The sequence below is a fragment of the Miscanthus floridulus genome, chromosome 6 (genome assembly GCF_019320115.1).
Source record: "Miscanthus floridulus cultivar M001 chromosome 6, ASM1932011v1, whole genome shotgun sequence".
Lineage (NCBI taxonomy): Eukaryota > Viridiplantae > Streptophyta > Magnoliopsida > Poales > Poaceae > Miscanthus > Miscanthus floridulus.
Genome location: NC_089585.1, coordinates 133117420 through 133135466, shown reverse-complemented (window position 1 = coordinate 133135466; position 18047 = coordinate 133117420).

Below are 18047 nucleotides of genomic sequence, written 5' to 3'. Positions count from 1 at the left end.
AAATTTGTCGATCAGCACAAAGATGCATGTAAATTTCCCAGGAGCCAGTTTGAAGGGCCCGATCATATCTAGTCCCCAGCATGCGAAGGGCCAAGAGGCTGGTATCGTCTGGATCTCATGTGCTGGTACGTGGATTCTCTTGGTGAAGAACTGACAACCCTCATAGTGGCGGACTAGCTTCTCTGCGTCGGCTACTGCTGACGGCCAATAGAACCCTGCTCGGAAAGCCTTACCGACCAGTGTTCTTGAGGCCGCGTGGTTGCCGCAGGAGCCAGAGTGGATTTGATCCAGGAGATGTTCGCCTTCCTCCTGGGTTATACACTTCATCAAGATTTTCCTCCTTTGCGTTTTTGCGCCATAACTTGCCACCGACGAGCAGATACTGCTTACTGCGACGCATCAGGCGCTCGTTTTCTGTTCGATCAGTATAACCGCTGCCATCTGTTAAGTACTTGATGAAAGGTATTCTCCAGTCGGGCTCATGAGTGGTCGGAGGCGGCTCGGTGGTGCTCGACGCTGGAACCATAGCCACCAATTGCTGGTCTGGAGCTTTGTCGACCGTGGAATCTTCCTCTTCGATGGAAGGCGTGAGCAGGTCTTGGACAAATACGCCATGTGGGATTTTGGCTCGGGATGATCCTAACTTTGACAGCGCATCTGCTGCTTGATTTTTGTCCTGGACCACGTGTGCGTACTCGATGCCATAGAACCTACCTTCCAGCTTTCTTATCGATTTGCAGGATGCGTCCATCTTTTCGCTGGTCGTGTCCCAGTCCTTGTTGAGTTGGTTGATGACCAGAGTCGAGTCTCCGTAGACATAGAGATGTTTAACACCGAGCTCGACCGCAATGCGCAAACCATGTAGGCATGCTTCATATTCGGCGGCGTTATTAGATGCTGGGAAATAAATCCTGAGGACATACCAGAGCTGCTCCTTGGATGGTGACACGAAAGGAACTCCTACTCCTACGCCGTCGATGTTGAGAGAGCCGTCAAAGTACATATTCCAATACTCATCGGGCCCCTGAGAGGCAGGCGTGCTTAAGTCTGTCCACTCGACGATAAAATCGACAAGTGCCTGAGACTTGATTGTAGTACGTCTTGCAAATTCCAAGGAGAAAGGGCATAGCTCCATTGCCCATTTGACGATGCGCTCGTTTGCATCCTTATTGCAAATGATGTCCCCCAAAGGATACTCGGTCATGACCACCACACGATATCCGTCGAAGTAATGTCTCAACTTTCAGGATGTTATCAGTATGGCGTAGAGCAGTTTCTGAATCTGTGGGTACCTGGTCTTGGATTCGTTGAGTACCTCACTGATGAAATAAATTGTCCGTTGTACCTTGTAGGCGTGGCCTGGCTCGTCGCGCTCGACCACCATGGTAGTGGAGACCACCCGATTGGTTGACGCAATGTAAAGTAGGAGAGTTTCATCTTCTCTGGGAGCAGTGAGGACCAGAGGTGATGTAAGGTATTGTTTTAGCTGTGTGAAGGCAGCGTCTACTTCCTCCGACCACTCGAACTTCTCAGATGCTTTGAGCAGTTTGAAAAACGGTAGTCCTTTTTCTCCTAATCTTGATATGAAACAGCTAAGAGCAGCCATGCATCCGGTAAGCTTCTGGACATCCTTCACCTTTTTGGGGGGCTTCATGTCTAAGACAGCTTTGACTTTCTCTGGATTAGGGCATATGCCGTCGTAACTGACGACGTTGCCAAGTAGTATACCAGAAGGAACACCAAAGATGCACTTTTTTTGGTTTAACATCCATTGGAATGTATTGAGGGCTGCGAAGGTGCGTTCCAGGTTGTCAACAAGGGTATGTGCTTCCTTGGTTTTGACAACTACATCATCAACATAAGCCTCTACAAGGTCGTCTTTTATCTCGTCTATGAGGCAGGCCTGTATGGCATGTTGGTAGGTAGCCCCGGCATTCTTGAGCCCGAACGACATAGTCGTGTAGCAGTAGGCGCCGAAAGGCATGATGAAAGATGTCTTGATCTGATCGTCCTTTTTGAGAGCGATCTGGTGATAACCAGAGTAGCAATCGAGAAAGGAAAGCAGCTCGCAACCAGCGGTTGAATCTATGACCTCGTCTATGCGAGGTAAGCCGAAGGGGTCCTCAGGGCAGTGTTTGTTGAGATCAGTGTAATCAACGCACATTCTCCATTCATTATTCTTTTTGCGTACAAGAACCGGGTTGGCTAACCACTCCGGATGATACACTTCTTTGATAAATCCGGTTGCTAAAAGCCGTGTAACTTCTACCCTAATCGCCTCCTTCTTGTCGCGAGCGAACCGTTGTAGCTTCTGTTTGATAGGTTTGGCCTTGCTATTGACATTCAAGGAGTGCTCGATCAAGTTCCGAGGTACACCGGGCATGTCGGCAGGTTTCCATGCGAACACATCCACGTTGCTCCTCAAGAACCTGACGAGCGCGTCTTCCTATTTGGGATCCAGGTTGGCCCCAATAAGGGCCGTTTTGCTGGGATCACCGTCGACCAGCTGGATCACCTTGTGCTCCTTGGACTTGATGTTCTTGCGTGGAGCCTCGAGCTCTGGGATCTCCAGGTGGTCGGCTGAGGTCTTCTTAGGGTCGAGCATGGTCTCGGCCATGCCAATAGAGAGGTCATGGGCCTCTGCTATTTTGAAGCTGTCGTCCTCGTAGGTATAAGCTACGTATACGTTGCCCCTGAGGGTCAGAACTCCTTTCTCAATAGGCATCTTGAGCACCAGATACCTGTAATGAGGTATGGCCATGAACTTGGTGAGCGACGGTCAACCAAGAATAGCATGGTAGGTGCCATCAAAGTCAGCGACCACGAAGTTGACGTAGTCAGTGTGGAAGTGGTCTGAAGTCCCAAATTGCACAGGTAACGTGATCTGCCTGAGAGGTGTAGAGCTCTGTCTGGGGAGAACACCCTAGAACTGTGCCTCATACGGCTTGAGGTCTGCCTGGGCTATTTTCAGGGCGGGCAGACTATTCTTGAACAGTATATCGATGGAGCTGCCGCCATCGATCAGTACTCTGTCGAACTGAACCTTGTTGATACAAGGATCGAGGACCAGGGGAAAACATCCTGGCTCAGGTATTGCGGCCCATTGGTCCTTTCCGCTGAAGGAGATTTCGCAGTGAGACCATGAAGGGAGCCGTGGATCGGTGAGGAGGTTGTCGGTGTTGGCCACGTTCAAGCAAGCATGGGCGAGTAGCTTGCGTTCTCGTTTGGTCTCGATGGACACCTTGCCGCCGATGATGGTGTGCACGCGATCAGTTGGCTTGACATACTTGTGACGAGGATCTGCGTCTTCATCGTCGTTGTCCTCGTTGCACTATTCCCCTACGTCGTTAGGCTTGTCGGATGTATCCGGAGCCTGTTGACGTGTGTAGACAGACTTGAGAACGCGACAATTCTCCATGGTATGGTTTGACTTAGGATGGAGCTGGCAGGGCCCTTTCAATGCTTTGGCGTAGTCGTCTTCGTAGTTACGATGTCCACCACCCTTTTTGACGGTGTTGACCTCACCATCGTCTTCCCGAGCGCGCTTGCCCCTGTAATCGTCACGGCGGTTACGCCGCTGATTACGTTGGTCGCGGTGGTCGCAGGAGTCGTTGCGCTGGTTGCGGCGGTCAAAATTGTCGTTCCGACCACGGTTGCCGTGGTAGTCGTCGCGGTGTGGGGGGTGGTCGGAGCGTGGAACCCTTGCTGCTTCTTCAATAATTATCTTTTTAGCGTCGTCGGCGTCCGCATATTTCTTAGCGGTGGCCAGCAGCGCTGTGACCGATTCAGGTCTCTTGCGGAGGAGCTTGTCCCTTAGGGCGTCATGGAAGCGGAGGCCAGTGATGAAAGCCTCGATTGCCTCATTGTCAAAGATTGATGGGACCTTGATCCGCATCTCCGAGAAATGCCGGACGTACTCGCGCAGTGGCTCATCTTTTCGATCTCGAATCCGTTGCAGATCGTATTTGTTGCCTGGTTGTTCACAAGTAGCAATGAAGTTGTCGATGAAGGATTGCTTGAGCTCCTGCCAAGAATCAAAGTAGTTATCCGGCAAGCTTACCAGCCTTTGGTGACCTACATGGCCAACAGCGACTGGGAAATAGTTAGACATGACATGCTCGTCAGCCATGGCTGATCTGCATGCAGTTTCGTAGAGCATGACCCATAATTCGGGGTTTTCCTTGCCGTCGTACTTCTGAAGTTTCTCGAGCTTGAAATTCTTGGGCCATATGACTTGGTGAAGGTGTGGAGTAAACTGCTTCAAACCCGGCGGGCCGTGGGCAGTGTCATATTCCATATGGCGATAACTTTCGTGGGATGCTCGATCATCGGCTCTCTGGTTGATGCGAGCGCGCAGATCGCGTCTACCGAGGTAATGGCGGAGATCGTTATTGCCATCGTGGCGATCTCGATTGCCATCTAGATTAGCCCTGCGACCGTGGTTATCACGGTGATTGTCGCGGTTGTCTCGGCGGTTATCGTCCCGGACGTCGCGGCGATTGTCCTCCCGATGGCGGTTGTCATCCTAGCCACCATCATGGCCACCGTTTCCGCCTTGACGGTGGTCTGATGGGTCGTTGTTGCGCGAGCCACGTTGGTTGAGTGGCTGTGAGCGACTTGGGTACTGGCGGCTGTGGCTTGACTTGACTGAGACGGATGGAGCCCGGGCTTGATTTACAATCTCTGCGGTCTGGGCCATAGCAGCCGTCAGATAGGCTTGTATTTCATCGCGAACTACTTGGGTTTTCGGGGTGTTGGGTAGCCGTTGCATTGTCGCCATGGCGACGGCTACGTTGGCGCTTGGAGTCCTGAAGACCTGTTTGTCCCCCACCCTGTCGAAAGCATCGTTGAGGTCGCGTGGCTGGACCCTTATGCGTCGTGCCTCCTGGTCTGCTTCGGCTTCAGTTTGTCGGCGATTAAACCCGTCAATATTGCGTGCTTCGCGTGCAGTCCTTTCTTGTTCTGTTTCGCCAACTACTGGCGATTCGTCATTGCTAACAACATGGATCAAATCCCCTCGTCTCGACGGGAAAGACAGGAATTGTGAGAACCCCGGAGCGTGGTCTGGGATATCCAGATCGTATTTGACGCCTTCATCTTCATGATGTTGAAGCTCGGTGTGGACAGATGCATTAGATGCGATGCCAGATGAGGAGCTGGAGTCGCCCTCTTGGACTATGTGGACGGATCCTTCTTGATAATCTTCAATCCGGATCATGTTGACGAAGTTGCGTGGCTTCGGCCAAGGTCGGTGCATAAAACACATATCCAAGCGGCGTTGTAGGTTATACGCATAGCTAGAGGCAGTGTTTCGCAGGCCGTAGGGCTGGACCTGGTGGTTCTCCGTCGAGGCTTCGTACTCGGAGAGCCGGAGACCCATCGCGAAGGCTGGCCAGCGACGAGCGGAGCGCCCTTCAGGAGTAGATATGACCACGAGATCTATACCAAGTCGTGCAGGACGACTGGTCCGAGCTGGTCGGGTAGATCTATTGTGGGGAGCGGTTACCTGCTCATTAGGTTGACTTTGAATCGTACTTACCAGAGCTAGGGTTTCAGCGAGTTTGGTGCCAACCCGATCGATGGAGTCGAGCAGGTCGGTGTTGTCGATCTGCTTCCCTTTGTAGCGGGGAAGCGGATGATGGGTTGTCAGCGTGGCTGAAGATGATGCAGGTGTGGTCGGAGCAGATGTACCGTGGTCAGAGCCAGATCCATCGTGGTCGGAGCCGTAGCCGATGCAGGTGAAGCAGTGGTCGGCGCAGACTGAATCCACGCCTCCTCCGGGGTCATGGCGATGAAGTCATCGGAGCCGGTGGTCTAGGTGATCTGGCCAACGGTGAACGTGAGTCCGTTCGGCGTAGCCATGGAGCCGGAGATGATGACCATCTTGTTTGCTTAGAGAGCAGTACGCACACCCCCTACCTGGTGCGCCACTGTCAATGAAATATGGTCGGCAGTCTACCTAGGGGTATGCCCAAGGTAGTAGATTGTCGGCAGACAGATGCGTAAGCCACAAACAAGACGGTGACGCAAGACAGACACGAGGTTTTTATCCAGGTTCGGCCGCCAAGAAGGCGTAATACCTACGTCCTGCGTCTGATTTGTATTGCTGTATGTCAATGAGAGATGTTTTTTAGAGGGGTCCCCTGCCCGCCTTATATAGTCCGGGGGGCAGGGTTATAGATCTGGAAACTAATCCTAGTCAGTTACAATTGCCATAGGTGGCCGGATAAGGATTCCTATTCTAACCGACCAAGATCTTGCTTGATCGCCAAATCTGTCTTGACTCCTTGCGCGGGACTCCGAACAGATTGGCCGGGCCGCGCGTCGTCTTTTGGTGGACCGGACCCACTGATCCGGGCCGGCCCAAGCTTAGCCGTAAGGGTATAGGGGTTAATACCCCCACAAACACCCTTGGTATGTTTTCTCAGCTCCACACACCTCATTTGGCCGGTTGGGGGTTGTATTTATAAGCCCCACTAAGAAAGTAGCCGTTGGGGACGAAATCCTACTTTTCTGCTACTGACCAAACGCTGATCATGTTCTGACCAGACGCGTCCAGTCGTCCCGACCATTGGAGCCGCGATCTACTGATCGGACGCTGCCAGCGTCCGATCACATGCTACCGGACGCGTTCGGTCGCAAATTCGCCGCTCTGGAACCTCTCTGTACTCGATCGAACGCTGCTGTCCTGCATTCGGTCGGTTTGCCACCAGCATCCAGTCCAGTGTCCGATCGCTGCTGCTATTGCCGAGCCTCCTGATTGGAGCGTCCGGTCGCTTTTTCCAGCGTCCGGTCACCTTTGTGAGCTTGTTTCTTCATGATCTTACGTGCCGCTTGATTCCTATCTTCGTGCTTAGACTTGGCTTGATATCTTAGGTCTTCTCTTATGCTCCTAAGGTTTTCTTTGAGGTGTTGATCATCGGATCATCACGTCGCCTTTGTCCAAGTCACATCTTGCATCCTATTGAACTACAAAACAATCACTTGCAAATTCATTAGTCCAATTTGGTTGTGTTGGTCATCAAACACCAAAATCCAAAGTAAATGGGCCTAGGGTCCATTTTCCTTACAATCTCCCCTTTTTTGGTGATTGATGACAACACGACCAAAGCAAGCAAATAATAAAAAAAATGAATTTAAAACCTATCTACTTGCTAGGATGCAATGTAAGGGGCAAGGTTATATGATGCTAAAAGATACTACTTGTAAGACTACATAAAAACTTATCTTGCCCTTGCAAATGTCCCTATGTGGTATTATGGATTTAAGCCTTTTTTCTACAAATTATCCCTATTACATAGGCTAATCCATAATCCACTATCCTCTCTTTCTCGAACCATTATTACAAATTAATGCTTACTTTTGGTCCTCTAAATTCTCCCCCTTTGGAATTAAACACCAAAAAGGAAGATATTAGTAGCACAAGGGAGGGTCAAACTTTGTGATCCTTTATGTGTAGAGTGGAATAGGTCACAAAATTTGACTCTCACATTATATAGATTAAGCTCCACCTAAATATATGCATACATATGGTAGAAGGCAAAGCATATGCATAATTGGCAAATTATTGCACAAGAAAATTTAGTCTATAAAATGCATGGAGAAAGCATATAAATATCAAAATAAAATAAACATGATGATATCAGTTTAGAAATACCACATGTGAAAACCAATTTGATTTCTACTACTTGCAATAGGTGGTGGATATTTGAAGTATGATGTTTATCTCCGGGGACTCCATTTTCCTAGCAATGAGACTACTACACACATGATAAGCTTGAAAATGTGTTAGTCTCAAAGTATCCAACTTGTAGAGTAACCTCCCCCTAAATTTATGCACACAAGTGTGGAATACTTGTAGGAAACGTGCACATTGATTTTAGAAAAATAAATACCACTTGAAAGATGACATCATATGAATGTGAGAGTCATTTTCAAAGGTGATATCGGGGAGAGATTATCTACAATTTGGACTTTGGCACATATTAGATAAATAATGGTAAGACAAGCTATGTGCCATGCTCCTAAACAATTTTAAACCATGTAGGATTGCTCCAAGGAATGAGAATGAAACCGAGCAAGCCTACCATATGAAATACCTAGTGTATGCATGACAAAATATATAAGAATGCAAATGCAAACCTATACATAAAGAGTAACTAGATGCTAAAAGATACCAATTGTAGGAAAAATCAAATCTAATACCAATTGAAATAAATTGAATCTAGTTACCTAACATGGGAAGGGAAATTTGGGTCCATAGTATTCACTAACCCACTTAGCAATGTCTTTATCCATCATGATGCACCCCATGAAATGCATCCACACTTTGCCAAGTCTCCAAATTCCCAAAGTCCATAGGACTTCACACTTCCCTTTTGGGATCCAAACCTTCTTAGTGCTCTTCATGTTGGAAATGATTTCCTTTGACACCCAAAAGCGTTTGGCCCCATTGTTGGCTTGCTTGTTCACCTTGATGGCCACCACCTTGTCATTTTTTTCTTCTTCAAGAGATAAGTTGTGGAGGCATTCTTATCCACCTTGTTGGTGTAGGTGTTGGATAGCTTGCTTGTTTCTTCTTCTCTTTCTTCTTTGCTCCTCCCCCATTCTTCACCTTGCACTTATAGGACTTGTGACCTTCCTTGTGGCACACGTAGTAAACCACGGTTTGTCCTTCATCAAGCTTCTTCACTCCCTTGATGAAGTTATCTTGATGAAGTTGGGCTTGCTTCGCCTTGCCTTTCACTTGAGTCAAGTCCTTGGTGAGGCGAGCTACTTCTTGCTTGAGTTGCTCATTCTTCTTTGCAACCTCTTGTGTGCATGTATCTACAACAACTTTCTCAACACAAACTTGGTTGCACAAAGATGAGTCTAAACATAAATCATTACAAGAAGTAGAGGCATCCTTTTTAGACATGTTAGAACTTTTTCTTTTAGATACCTTAGTGGGAGTTGTACTAACGGCTTCAAGATTAGCAACTCTATTAGTTAGCTCCTCACAATGTTTGCACATGGTTTCCATTTTAGCAAGCAAACTTTTATATGCATCTTGTGAGCTAGCTAACTTTTCTTTTAATTTTTCATTTTTCTTTACAAGTTACTCATCATTGATTGTGCATGCATTTGTTGTTGCACTAGCCTCAAGTTGCTCAATTTTAGTAGATAGTTGAATATTAAGATTAGCAAAATTCTCATATTGTTCAAGCAAAGTTTTGTATGCTTCTTGTGAACTTTCTAGCTTTTCTTTTATTTTCCCGAGCTTCTTTTGTTGACTAGTGCAAACTTTAACATAATTAAGGTTTTGTTGTACAATTTCTTCATAAGAAGGCATATCATCATCACTATCACTCTCACTATAGGATGAGCTTTCGTTACCTCGTGCCATAAGGCACACATGAGAAGAGCTTGATGATGAGTGCTTGTGCCCTCGCCTCTTGTGATGGTGTTCTTCTTCACTTGAAGAATCATCCCATGTCCTTATTGATGTGAGGGCTTGTTTCTTGCATGCCTTCTTCTTTTTCTTGGGTGTGGGCTTATTTGGACAAGCTTCCACAAAGTGCCCCAACTCGCCGCATCCATATCATCCTCTCTTTCTTTGCTCATTTCTTTGATTTGTAAAAATGAGATCTTGGATTTGGATGGGCACACCCTTGATATTGAGCTTTTGGATCATCTTCTCCACCTTGTTGATTAGTTTGATTGATTCTTCATCAAGGTCGGTGGTGGAGGAGGAAGATTGATCATCATCACTTGAGTCTTCATCATCATCATCATCCTCGTCTTCTTCTTCATCTTCACTTGAGGAGCTTGAGCTTGAGCTTGTCTCAACTTGCTTGCCCTTCATCTTCTTTTTCTCGCCACATGCAAGAGCTTTGCCTTTGCTTGATGAAGAGGCTTCTTCTTGACCCATCTTGCGTGACATTTCAAATGCCACTATCTTGCTAATGACTATGGCCGGGGTCATAGTGCTCAAGTTCTCCATATTATGAAGGATGGTGATGATGCTTGCATATTTCTTTTGTGGTAGCACGAAGATGATCTTCCTTACGATGTCCGCATCATCTAGCTTTGTTAGTCCTATTGAATGGAGCTAATTGATAATTAGATTCAAACGAGAATACATATCACGAACAAGCTCATCATTATTCATTGTAAAGGAATCATAATTTTGTTTAGCTAGACAATTGAAAGGTCCTAATGGCTAGAGGGGGGGTAAATAGTCTACTAAAAATTTTCTACAACAACACTTAATAAAATGGTTAGACAATTATGAGGCGAAGCAAGTATTGCGCTAGCCTACTCAAAAGCAAGCCACCTACCACAATTCTAGTTTAGATAGTATCTATTCACACAATAGCTAAGATACTACTCTATGTTAGTGTGCTCTCAAAGGCTAACTAAAGAGCCACACCAATCAAGCAAGCAAGCTCTCACAACTAGGTACACTAAAGACCTTGACAACTAGTTTGCGGTAATGTAATGAGAGTGATCAAGAAGGTTATACCGCCGTGTAGATGAAGAAACCAATCAATCACAAGGATGAATAACAATGAAGACCAATCACCTCGGAATTAATGATGAACACAATGATTTTTATCGAGGTTCACTTGCTTGTCGGCAAGCTAGTCCTCGTTGTAGCGATTCACTCACTTGGAGGTTCACGCGCTAATTGGCTTCACACGCCAAACCCTCAATAGGATGCCGCACAACCAACACAAGATGAGGATCACATAAGCCACGAGCAATCCACTAGAGTACCTTTTGGTTCTCTGCTGGGGAAAGGTCAAAAACCCCTCACAATCACCACGATCGGAGCCAGAGACAATCACCAACCTCCGCTCGACGATCTTGGCTGCTCCAAGCCATCTAGGTGGCGGCAACCACCAAGAGTAACAAGCGAAATCCACAGCGAAACACGAACACCAAGTGCCTCTAGATGCAATCACTCAAGCAATGCACTTGGATTCACTCCCAATCTCACAAAGATGATGAATCAATGATGGAGATAAGTGGGAGGGCTTTGGCTAAGCTCACAAGGTTGCTATGCCAATGAAAATTGCCAAAGGTGTGAGCTTCAACCGGCCATAGGGCTTAAATAGACGTCCCCATGAAATAGAGCCATTGTACCCCTTCACTAGGCACAATGCGGGCTGACCGGATGCTCCGATCAAGTTGACCGGACGCTGGACCTCAGCATCCGGTCGCCCAACGACCGCCACGTGTCCTGACTTTAATGGTAACTTGTGTTCACCGGACGCTGCGCTATAACTGACCGGACGCTGAGCCACCAGCGTTCGGTCGTTTCCAGTAAGGTTCTAGAAACGCAAATCATCCACCGGATGCGTCCGGTCAGAGACCCTAGCCTCTAAGCGTTATCCGATAATAGGACCGGACTCACCTCGCTAGCGTCCGGTCAGTCCATGACCCAGCATTCGGTCGATTGACCGACACTGGCGTCTACGCTGCCACACTTGATCGGACGTGTCGGTCCTTCTGAGACCAGCGTCTAGTCACTTAGTGACCGGCAAGACTAACTCCTTTTCACCTCTAACTTCTTCACCCTTGCTTAAATATGCCAACCACCAAGTGTAACACCTTGTGCACATGTGTTAGCATATTTTTATAAACATTTTCAAGGGTGTTAGCATTCACTAGATCCTAAATGCATATGCAATGAGTTAGAACATCTAGTGGCACTTTGATAACCGCATTTCGATACGAGTTTCACCCCTCTTAATAGTATGGCTATCAACCCTAAATGTGATCATACTCTCTAAGTGTCTTGATCATCAAAACAAAATATCTCCTATGGTTTATACCTTTGTCTTGAGCTTTTGTTTTTCTCTTTCTTCTTTTCTAAGTCCAAGCACTTGATTATCACCATGGCATCATCATCATGCTATGACCTTTATTTGCTTCACCACTTAGAATGTGCTACCTATCTCATGATAACTTGATAAACTAGGTTAGCGCTTAGGGTTTCATCAATTCACCAAAACCAAACTAGAGCTTTCAATCTCTCCATTTTTGGTAATTGGTGACAACCCTTATGCAAATATATGAAATAAAATTCAATTGAATCCATGTTGCTTGTCCAAGCATATTTACCCTACAACTAGCATACACCACACAAGCATGGATATTTAAAATTTAAAACTTATGCCATGCAAGCAAACATATGAAATGCACATTCAAATGCACCATACAAGTTTATGAGCTTGCTCCCCCTACTTGTGTGCTCAAAGTTTTAATTGATTCCTTTCCTTTGTCATATTTCTCCCTTTATGTTGAGTTCTCCCCCTATCACTTGTATCTTTATTTCTCTTCCCCTTTGTGTTGTCTTTTCACTTATCTTAGTGCACTATCTCTTCCCTTTGTCACTTATGTCTTTGTTTCACTTATATCTTTGTTTCTCTCCCCCTTTGTCATTAATGACCACAAAGGCGTAAAATATAGATAGTACCACTTGTAGGGTTGAGATTATCAATGTTAATCAATGGGGTGAGGATCATTTTCCCAAAATTTGGTCTAATCTAGATCATTTACCAAAGATATTTAACTCGGTTTGATCCAAGGACAAGCTTCTTCACACCTCCAAATAAGGGTTATCTTGTACTATGTTGAGTTAAACACTTAGAGTTCATTTTCTAGATTAAACACTAGATTTACAAACCCACAAACATGTCATATGCTATCACTAGATCATGTCAAGCATAGAAGCAATAGTGATATCATATAAACATCAAATTCATTTGTTTTTCATGAATGAGCCTAATGAAATTGAACCACTTGAAGGTCCTAAAAAGATTAGAAATGTGACTAGATGCACTAAACATGTCCTTAGCAAGGATGTATGTCATGCCAATCAACTTTTACCTTGAATAGCTCGAAGGAGAGGCATGTCATGTAAGTGGGGAGTGCATCAACACATATTTGAGAAATCTAATATGTTCAACTCATTCCTTAGCTTGCAAAACCTTTTCTCATCCAATGGCTTGGTGAATATATCGGCAAGTTGATCTTCGGTGCCTACACTCTCAATGCAAATGTCCCCTTTTTGTTGGTGATCTCTTATGAAATGGTGGCAGACATCAATGTGCTTGTTCTTGCATGTTAAACCAGATTGTTGGTTAGTTTGATTGCACTCTCATTGTCACATAGCAATGGCACTTTCTTGAACTTTATTCCAAAGTCACTCAAAGTGGCTTTCATCCAAAGTATTTGTGCACAACAACTACCGGCGGATATGTATTCGGCTTCGGTGGTTGATAATGTAACACTATTTTGCTTCTTTGATGACCATGAAACAAGTGATCTTCCTAATAATTGACATGTGCCTGAGGTGCTATTCCTTTCAACCTTGCATCCCGCATAATCTGAGTTGGAGTAACCAACTAGCTCAAACTTTGCTCCTTTGGGATACCACAAACCAACATTTGGTATATGCTTCAAGTACCTCAATATTCTCTTAGTAGCCTTTAAATGACTTTCTCTTGGTGAGGCTTAAAATCTTGCACACATGCATACACTAAACATGAAATATTGCGGTCACATAGAGTAGGCTTCCAATCATAGACCGATACAACTTTTGATCCACTATATTTCCACTTGTATCACTATACAAGTTGCCATTGGTTCCCATTGGTGTGCTAATGACTTTGCTATCAATCATTCCAAACTTCTTGATCATGTCCTTAATGTACTTGCCTTGACTCACAAATGTACCATTTTTCAATTGCTTGATTTGAAGATCAAGGAAGTAACTCAACTCTCCAATCATGGATATCTCAAACTCATTAGCCACCATCTTTTCAAACTCATCACAAAAATCTTGATTTGTTGATCCAAATAGGATGTCATCAACATAGATTTGCAATACAAATAGATCTTTTCCAATCTTCTTGATGAAAAGAGTGGTGTCAACCTTGCCCATTGCGAACCCTTTAGAGAGTAGGAAATCCCTCAATCTCTCATTCCATGCTCTAGGTGCTTGCTTCAAACCATACAAAGCTTTCTTCAACTTGTATACATGGTTGGGCTTCTTGTCATCTTCAAAACCGGGAGGTTGCTCAACATATACTTCTTTATTGATGTAGCCATTGAGAAATACACTCTTAACATCCATTTAATAGAGCTTTATGTTATGGGCATAAGCATAGGCTAGCAAGATTCTAATTGCTTCCAATCTAGCAATCAGTGCATATATTTCTCTAAAGTCAAGACCTTCAACTTGTGTATAGCCTTGTGCTATCAATCTTGCTTTGTTCCATACAACTATCCCATCTTGATCTTGCTTGTTTCTAAAGACCCATTTAGTTCCAATCACATTGTGTCCCTTTGGTCTTTCTATCAACTCCCATACTTGATTTCTTGTGAAATTATTCAATTCTTCATGCATAGCATTTACCCAATCAACATCATTCAACGCTTCATCTATCTTCTTTAGTTTGATGGATGACACAAATGAGAAGTGTTCACAAAATGATGCCAATCTTGATCTTGTTTGTACACCTCTTGAAATATCACTAATGATAGTGTCCAAATGATGATCTCTTGCAATATTGGTTGGTTGGAGTATTGGAACTTGATTGCTTGCACTTGCTTGATCATTGGATTGAGATGATGTACTAGCCACTTGATCTTATTCATTATCATGAGATCCACTTGTACTAGCTTGATTTGTATCATCTTGCACATTTGAGTTAGAGAGCACTTGCACTTGATCATCTTTATCATCATTCACTTGCCTAGGCCTTAATTCACCAATATCCATGTTCTTCATGGCATTTGAAAGTTGAATGCCTCTAACATCTTCTAAGTTCTCATTCTCTACTTGTGAACCCTTGGTTTTATCAAATTCAACATCATGAACTTCTTCAAGAGTACCACTATCCAAATTCCAAACTCTATATGCTTTGCTTGTAGTGGAATAATCAAGTATGAATCCTTCATCACATTTCTTGTCAAACTTGCCCAATCTAGTGCCTTTCTTCAAGATATAGCATTTGCAACCAAAGACCCGAAAATATGCAATGTTGGGCTTTCTACCATTCAAGAGTTCATATGGTGTCTTCTCTTTCAATCGGTGATAATAGAGGCAGTTGCTACAATAGTAAGCCGTGTTGATAGCTTCGGCCCAAAAAGATTGACTCACATTGTACTCACTAAGCATAGACCTTGCCATATCAATAAGTGTTCTATTCTTCCTCTCAACAAGGCCATTAGATTGACGTGTGTACTTAGCTGAGAATTGATGTCTAATTCTAAATTTATCACATGACTCATCAATTCTAGTGTTCTTAAACTCACTACCATTGTCACTTCTAACTCTCTTGATGGTTGTTTCAAACTCATTATGAATGCCTTTGACAAATGATTTGAATATTGCAAATACATCACCTTTGTTCAATAGAAAGAATACCCATGTGTATCTAGTGTAGTCATCCACTATCACAAAGCCATATTTGTTACCACCGATACTAGTGTATTGAGTTGGCCCAAACAAATCTATGTGTAATAATTCAAATGCTTTGCTAGTGCTCATCATGCTTTTCTTAGGATGTGTGTTTCCAACTTGTTTGCCGGCTTGACAAGAGCTACAAAGTTTATCCTTCTCAAACACAACATCTTTCAAGCCTCCAACCAAGTCATGCTTAACCAATCTATTCAATTGTTTCATTCCAACATGACCAAGCCTTCTATGTCATAACCAACCCATGCTAGACTTAGTGAACAAGCATGTAGATAATTTAGCTTCACTAGCATTGAAATTAACCAAGTATAGATTCTCATATCTAAAACCTTTGAAGATCAAGTTAGAGCCATCTACACTTATGATCTCTACATCATTTACCCCAAATATGCATTTGAATCCAAGATCACACAATTGAGCTACGGATAGCAAATTGAAGTTCAAGCTCTCTACTAGCAACACATTTGATATGCTCATGTCATTAGATATTGCCATCTTACCAAGCCCTTTGACCTTGCCTTTGCCATTGTCACCAAATGTGATACTATCATAACCATCATTGCCATTGGTGTTGATTGAGTTGAACATTCTTGCATCACCGGTCATGTATTGAGTGCACCCACTATCAAGAACCCAATGCCTTCCTCCGGCTTTGTAATTGACCTATAAAAGAAGATTAATTCTTTTTAGGTACCAAAACTTACTTGGGTCCTTGAAGGTTAGTCACTAAGCTATTTGGTACCTAAATGACTTTCTTCTTTGAGCCCATCTATGGTTTACCAATGAACTTAGCCTTCACACCATTTGTACCCTTAGTAAGCATATAGCATGAATCAAGCTTAATGGAGGATACATTAGCATTTTTGCTTTTGTTTTTGCATTCATGCTCCTTATGACCCACTTGCTTGTAACTAGTACAAAACCGACCATTGTTCTTTACAAAACTAGTCTTGTGAGGAGCAAAGGCCGCTTTGCCTTTCTTAGGGGTATAGCCCAATCCCTCTTTGTAGAGAGAGGTTCTTTGGCTACCCAAGCACATAAGCAAGCGGTCCTCACCACCATAAGCTTTAGCTAAGGTGTGAGTGAGCTTATTAATCTCCTTCTTGAGGTTCTCATTCTCAACCACTAGTGAGGTGTCACAAGTGAGACCATCACTACTAGATGAGGTAGAAGTGGAGGTGCTACAAGAAGGGTTAGTAGGAGCAACAATGATAGGCATGGATAGTGATTCATCAATTATATCACAAGTTAAACCTACATTGCAAGTTTCAACATGCTTCCTTTTATTTTGGTCATCAAGCAAAGATGAATGAGCCTTTTTAAGCTTTTTGTGAGCTTTGCTAAGCTTCTCATTGGCTTCCTCTAGCCTCTCATGAGATGAATTGAGCTCATTAAAGGCTTGCTTAAGGTCCTTTAGTTCCTTACGCAAACTTTTGCATTCCCTTCTCTTGATGTCAAAGTGTTCTCTAGCATCTTCTAACATGTCAAATAATTCATCTTTAGTAGGTTCATCAATATCACTATCACTATTATTTTCATTTTCATCTTCATTTTCATCATCATGTTCTTCATCACTTGCATCATCATAAGATTGTACCTTAGTGGTCTTAGCCATGAAGCATGCTGAAGATTCGAAGAGAGAAGGCTTCTCATTGATAGCAATGCTTGCAAGAACCTTCTTCTTGGTGGTCTTGTTATCATCACTATCATCCTCATCATCACTTGAGGAAGCATCACTATCCCAAGTGACTACATATGAACCACCCTTCTTCTTCTTAATGCCATCTTGTCCTTCTTTTTCTTTTCCTTCTTGTCCTTCTTCTTGTTGTCATCATCATTGTCGCTATTGTATGGGCATTGAGCAACAAGATGATCTTTGCTTCCACACTTGAAGCACCTTCTTGACTCTTCTTTGTGCTTGGATGAAGACTTCTTTCTTCTAGCACGATAGCCCTTCTTCACCATAAACTTTCCAAATCTCTTGACAAAGAGAGCCATCTTCTCATCATCATCATCATCATCCCAAGATTCATCTTCTTCACTTGGTGTTTCTTGCTTAGCTTTGCCCTTGGATGATGTGGCTTTGAAAGCCATGCTCTTTTTCTTGTCATCCTTCTTCTCATTCTTTTCTTCCTTCTCATCATCATCTCTATAAGTATCATCGATCATTATATCTCCCAATACTTGGTTTGGTGTCATGGTGTCCAAACCGTTTCTTACTAGAATGGTGACCAATGTGCCAAATCTTGAAGGTAAGCATCTTAAGAACTTATAGGAGAAGTCCTTGTCCTTCACCTCTTCTCCAAGTTCTTTGAGATCATTGACAAGCACTTGAAGCCTATGGAACATCTCTGGCACACTCTCATCCTCCTTCATCTTGAAGCTTGCAAACTTCTCTTTGAGGATATATGTCTTAGCACCCTTTACGACTTGAGTGCCCTCAAATGATTCTTCCAACTTCTTTCAAGCTTCATGTGCTATCTCAATATTCTTGATTTGCTCAAATGTTCTTTCATCAATTGCATCATGAATGGCACTTGGAGCAATGTCATTGTTTTGGAGAAGCACTTCTTCG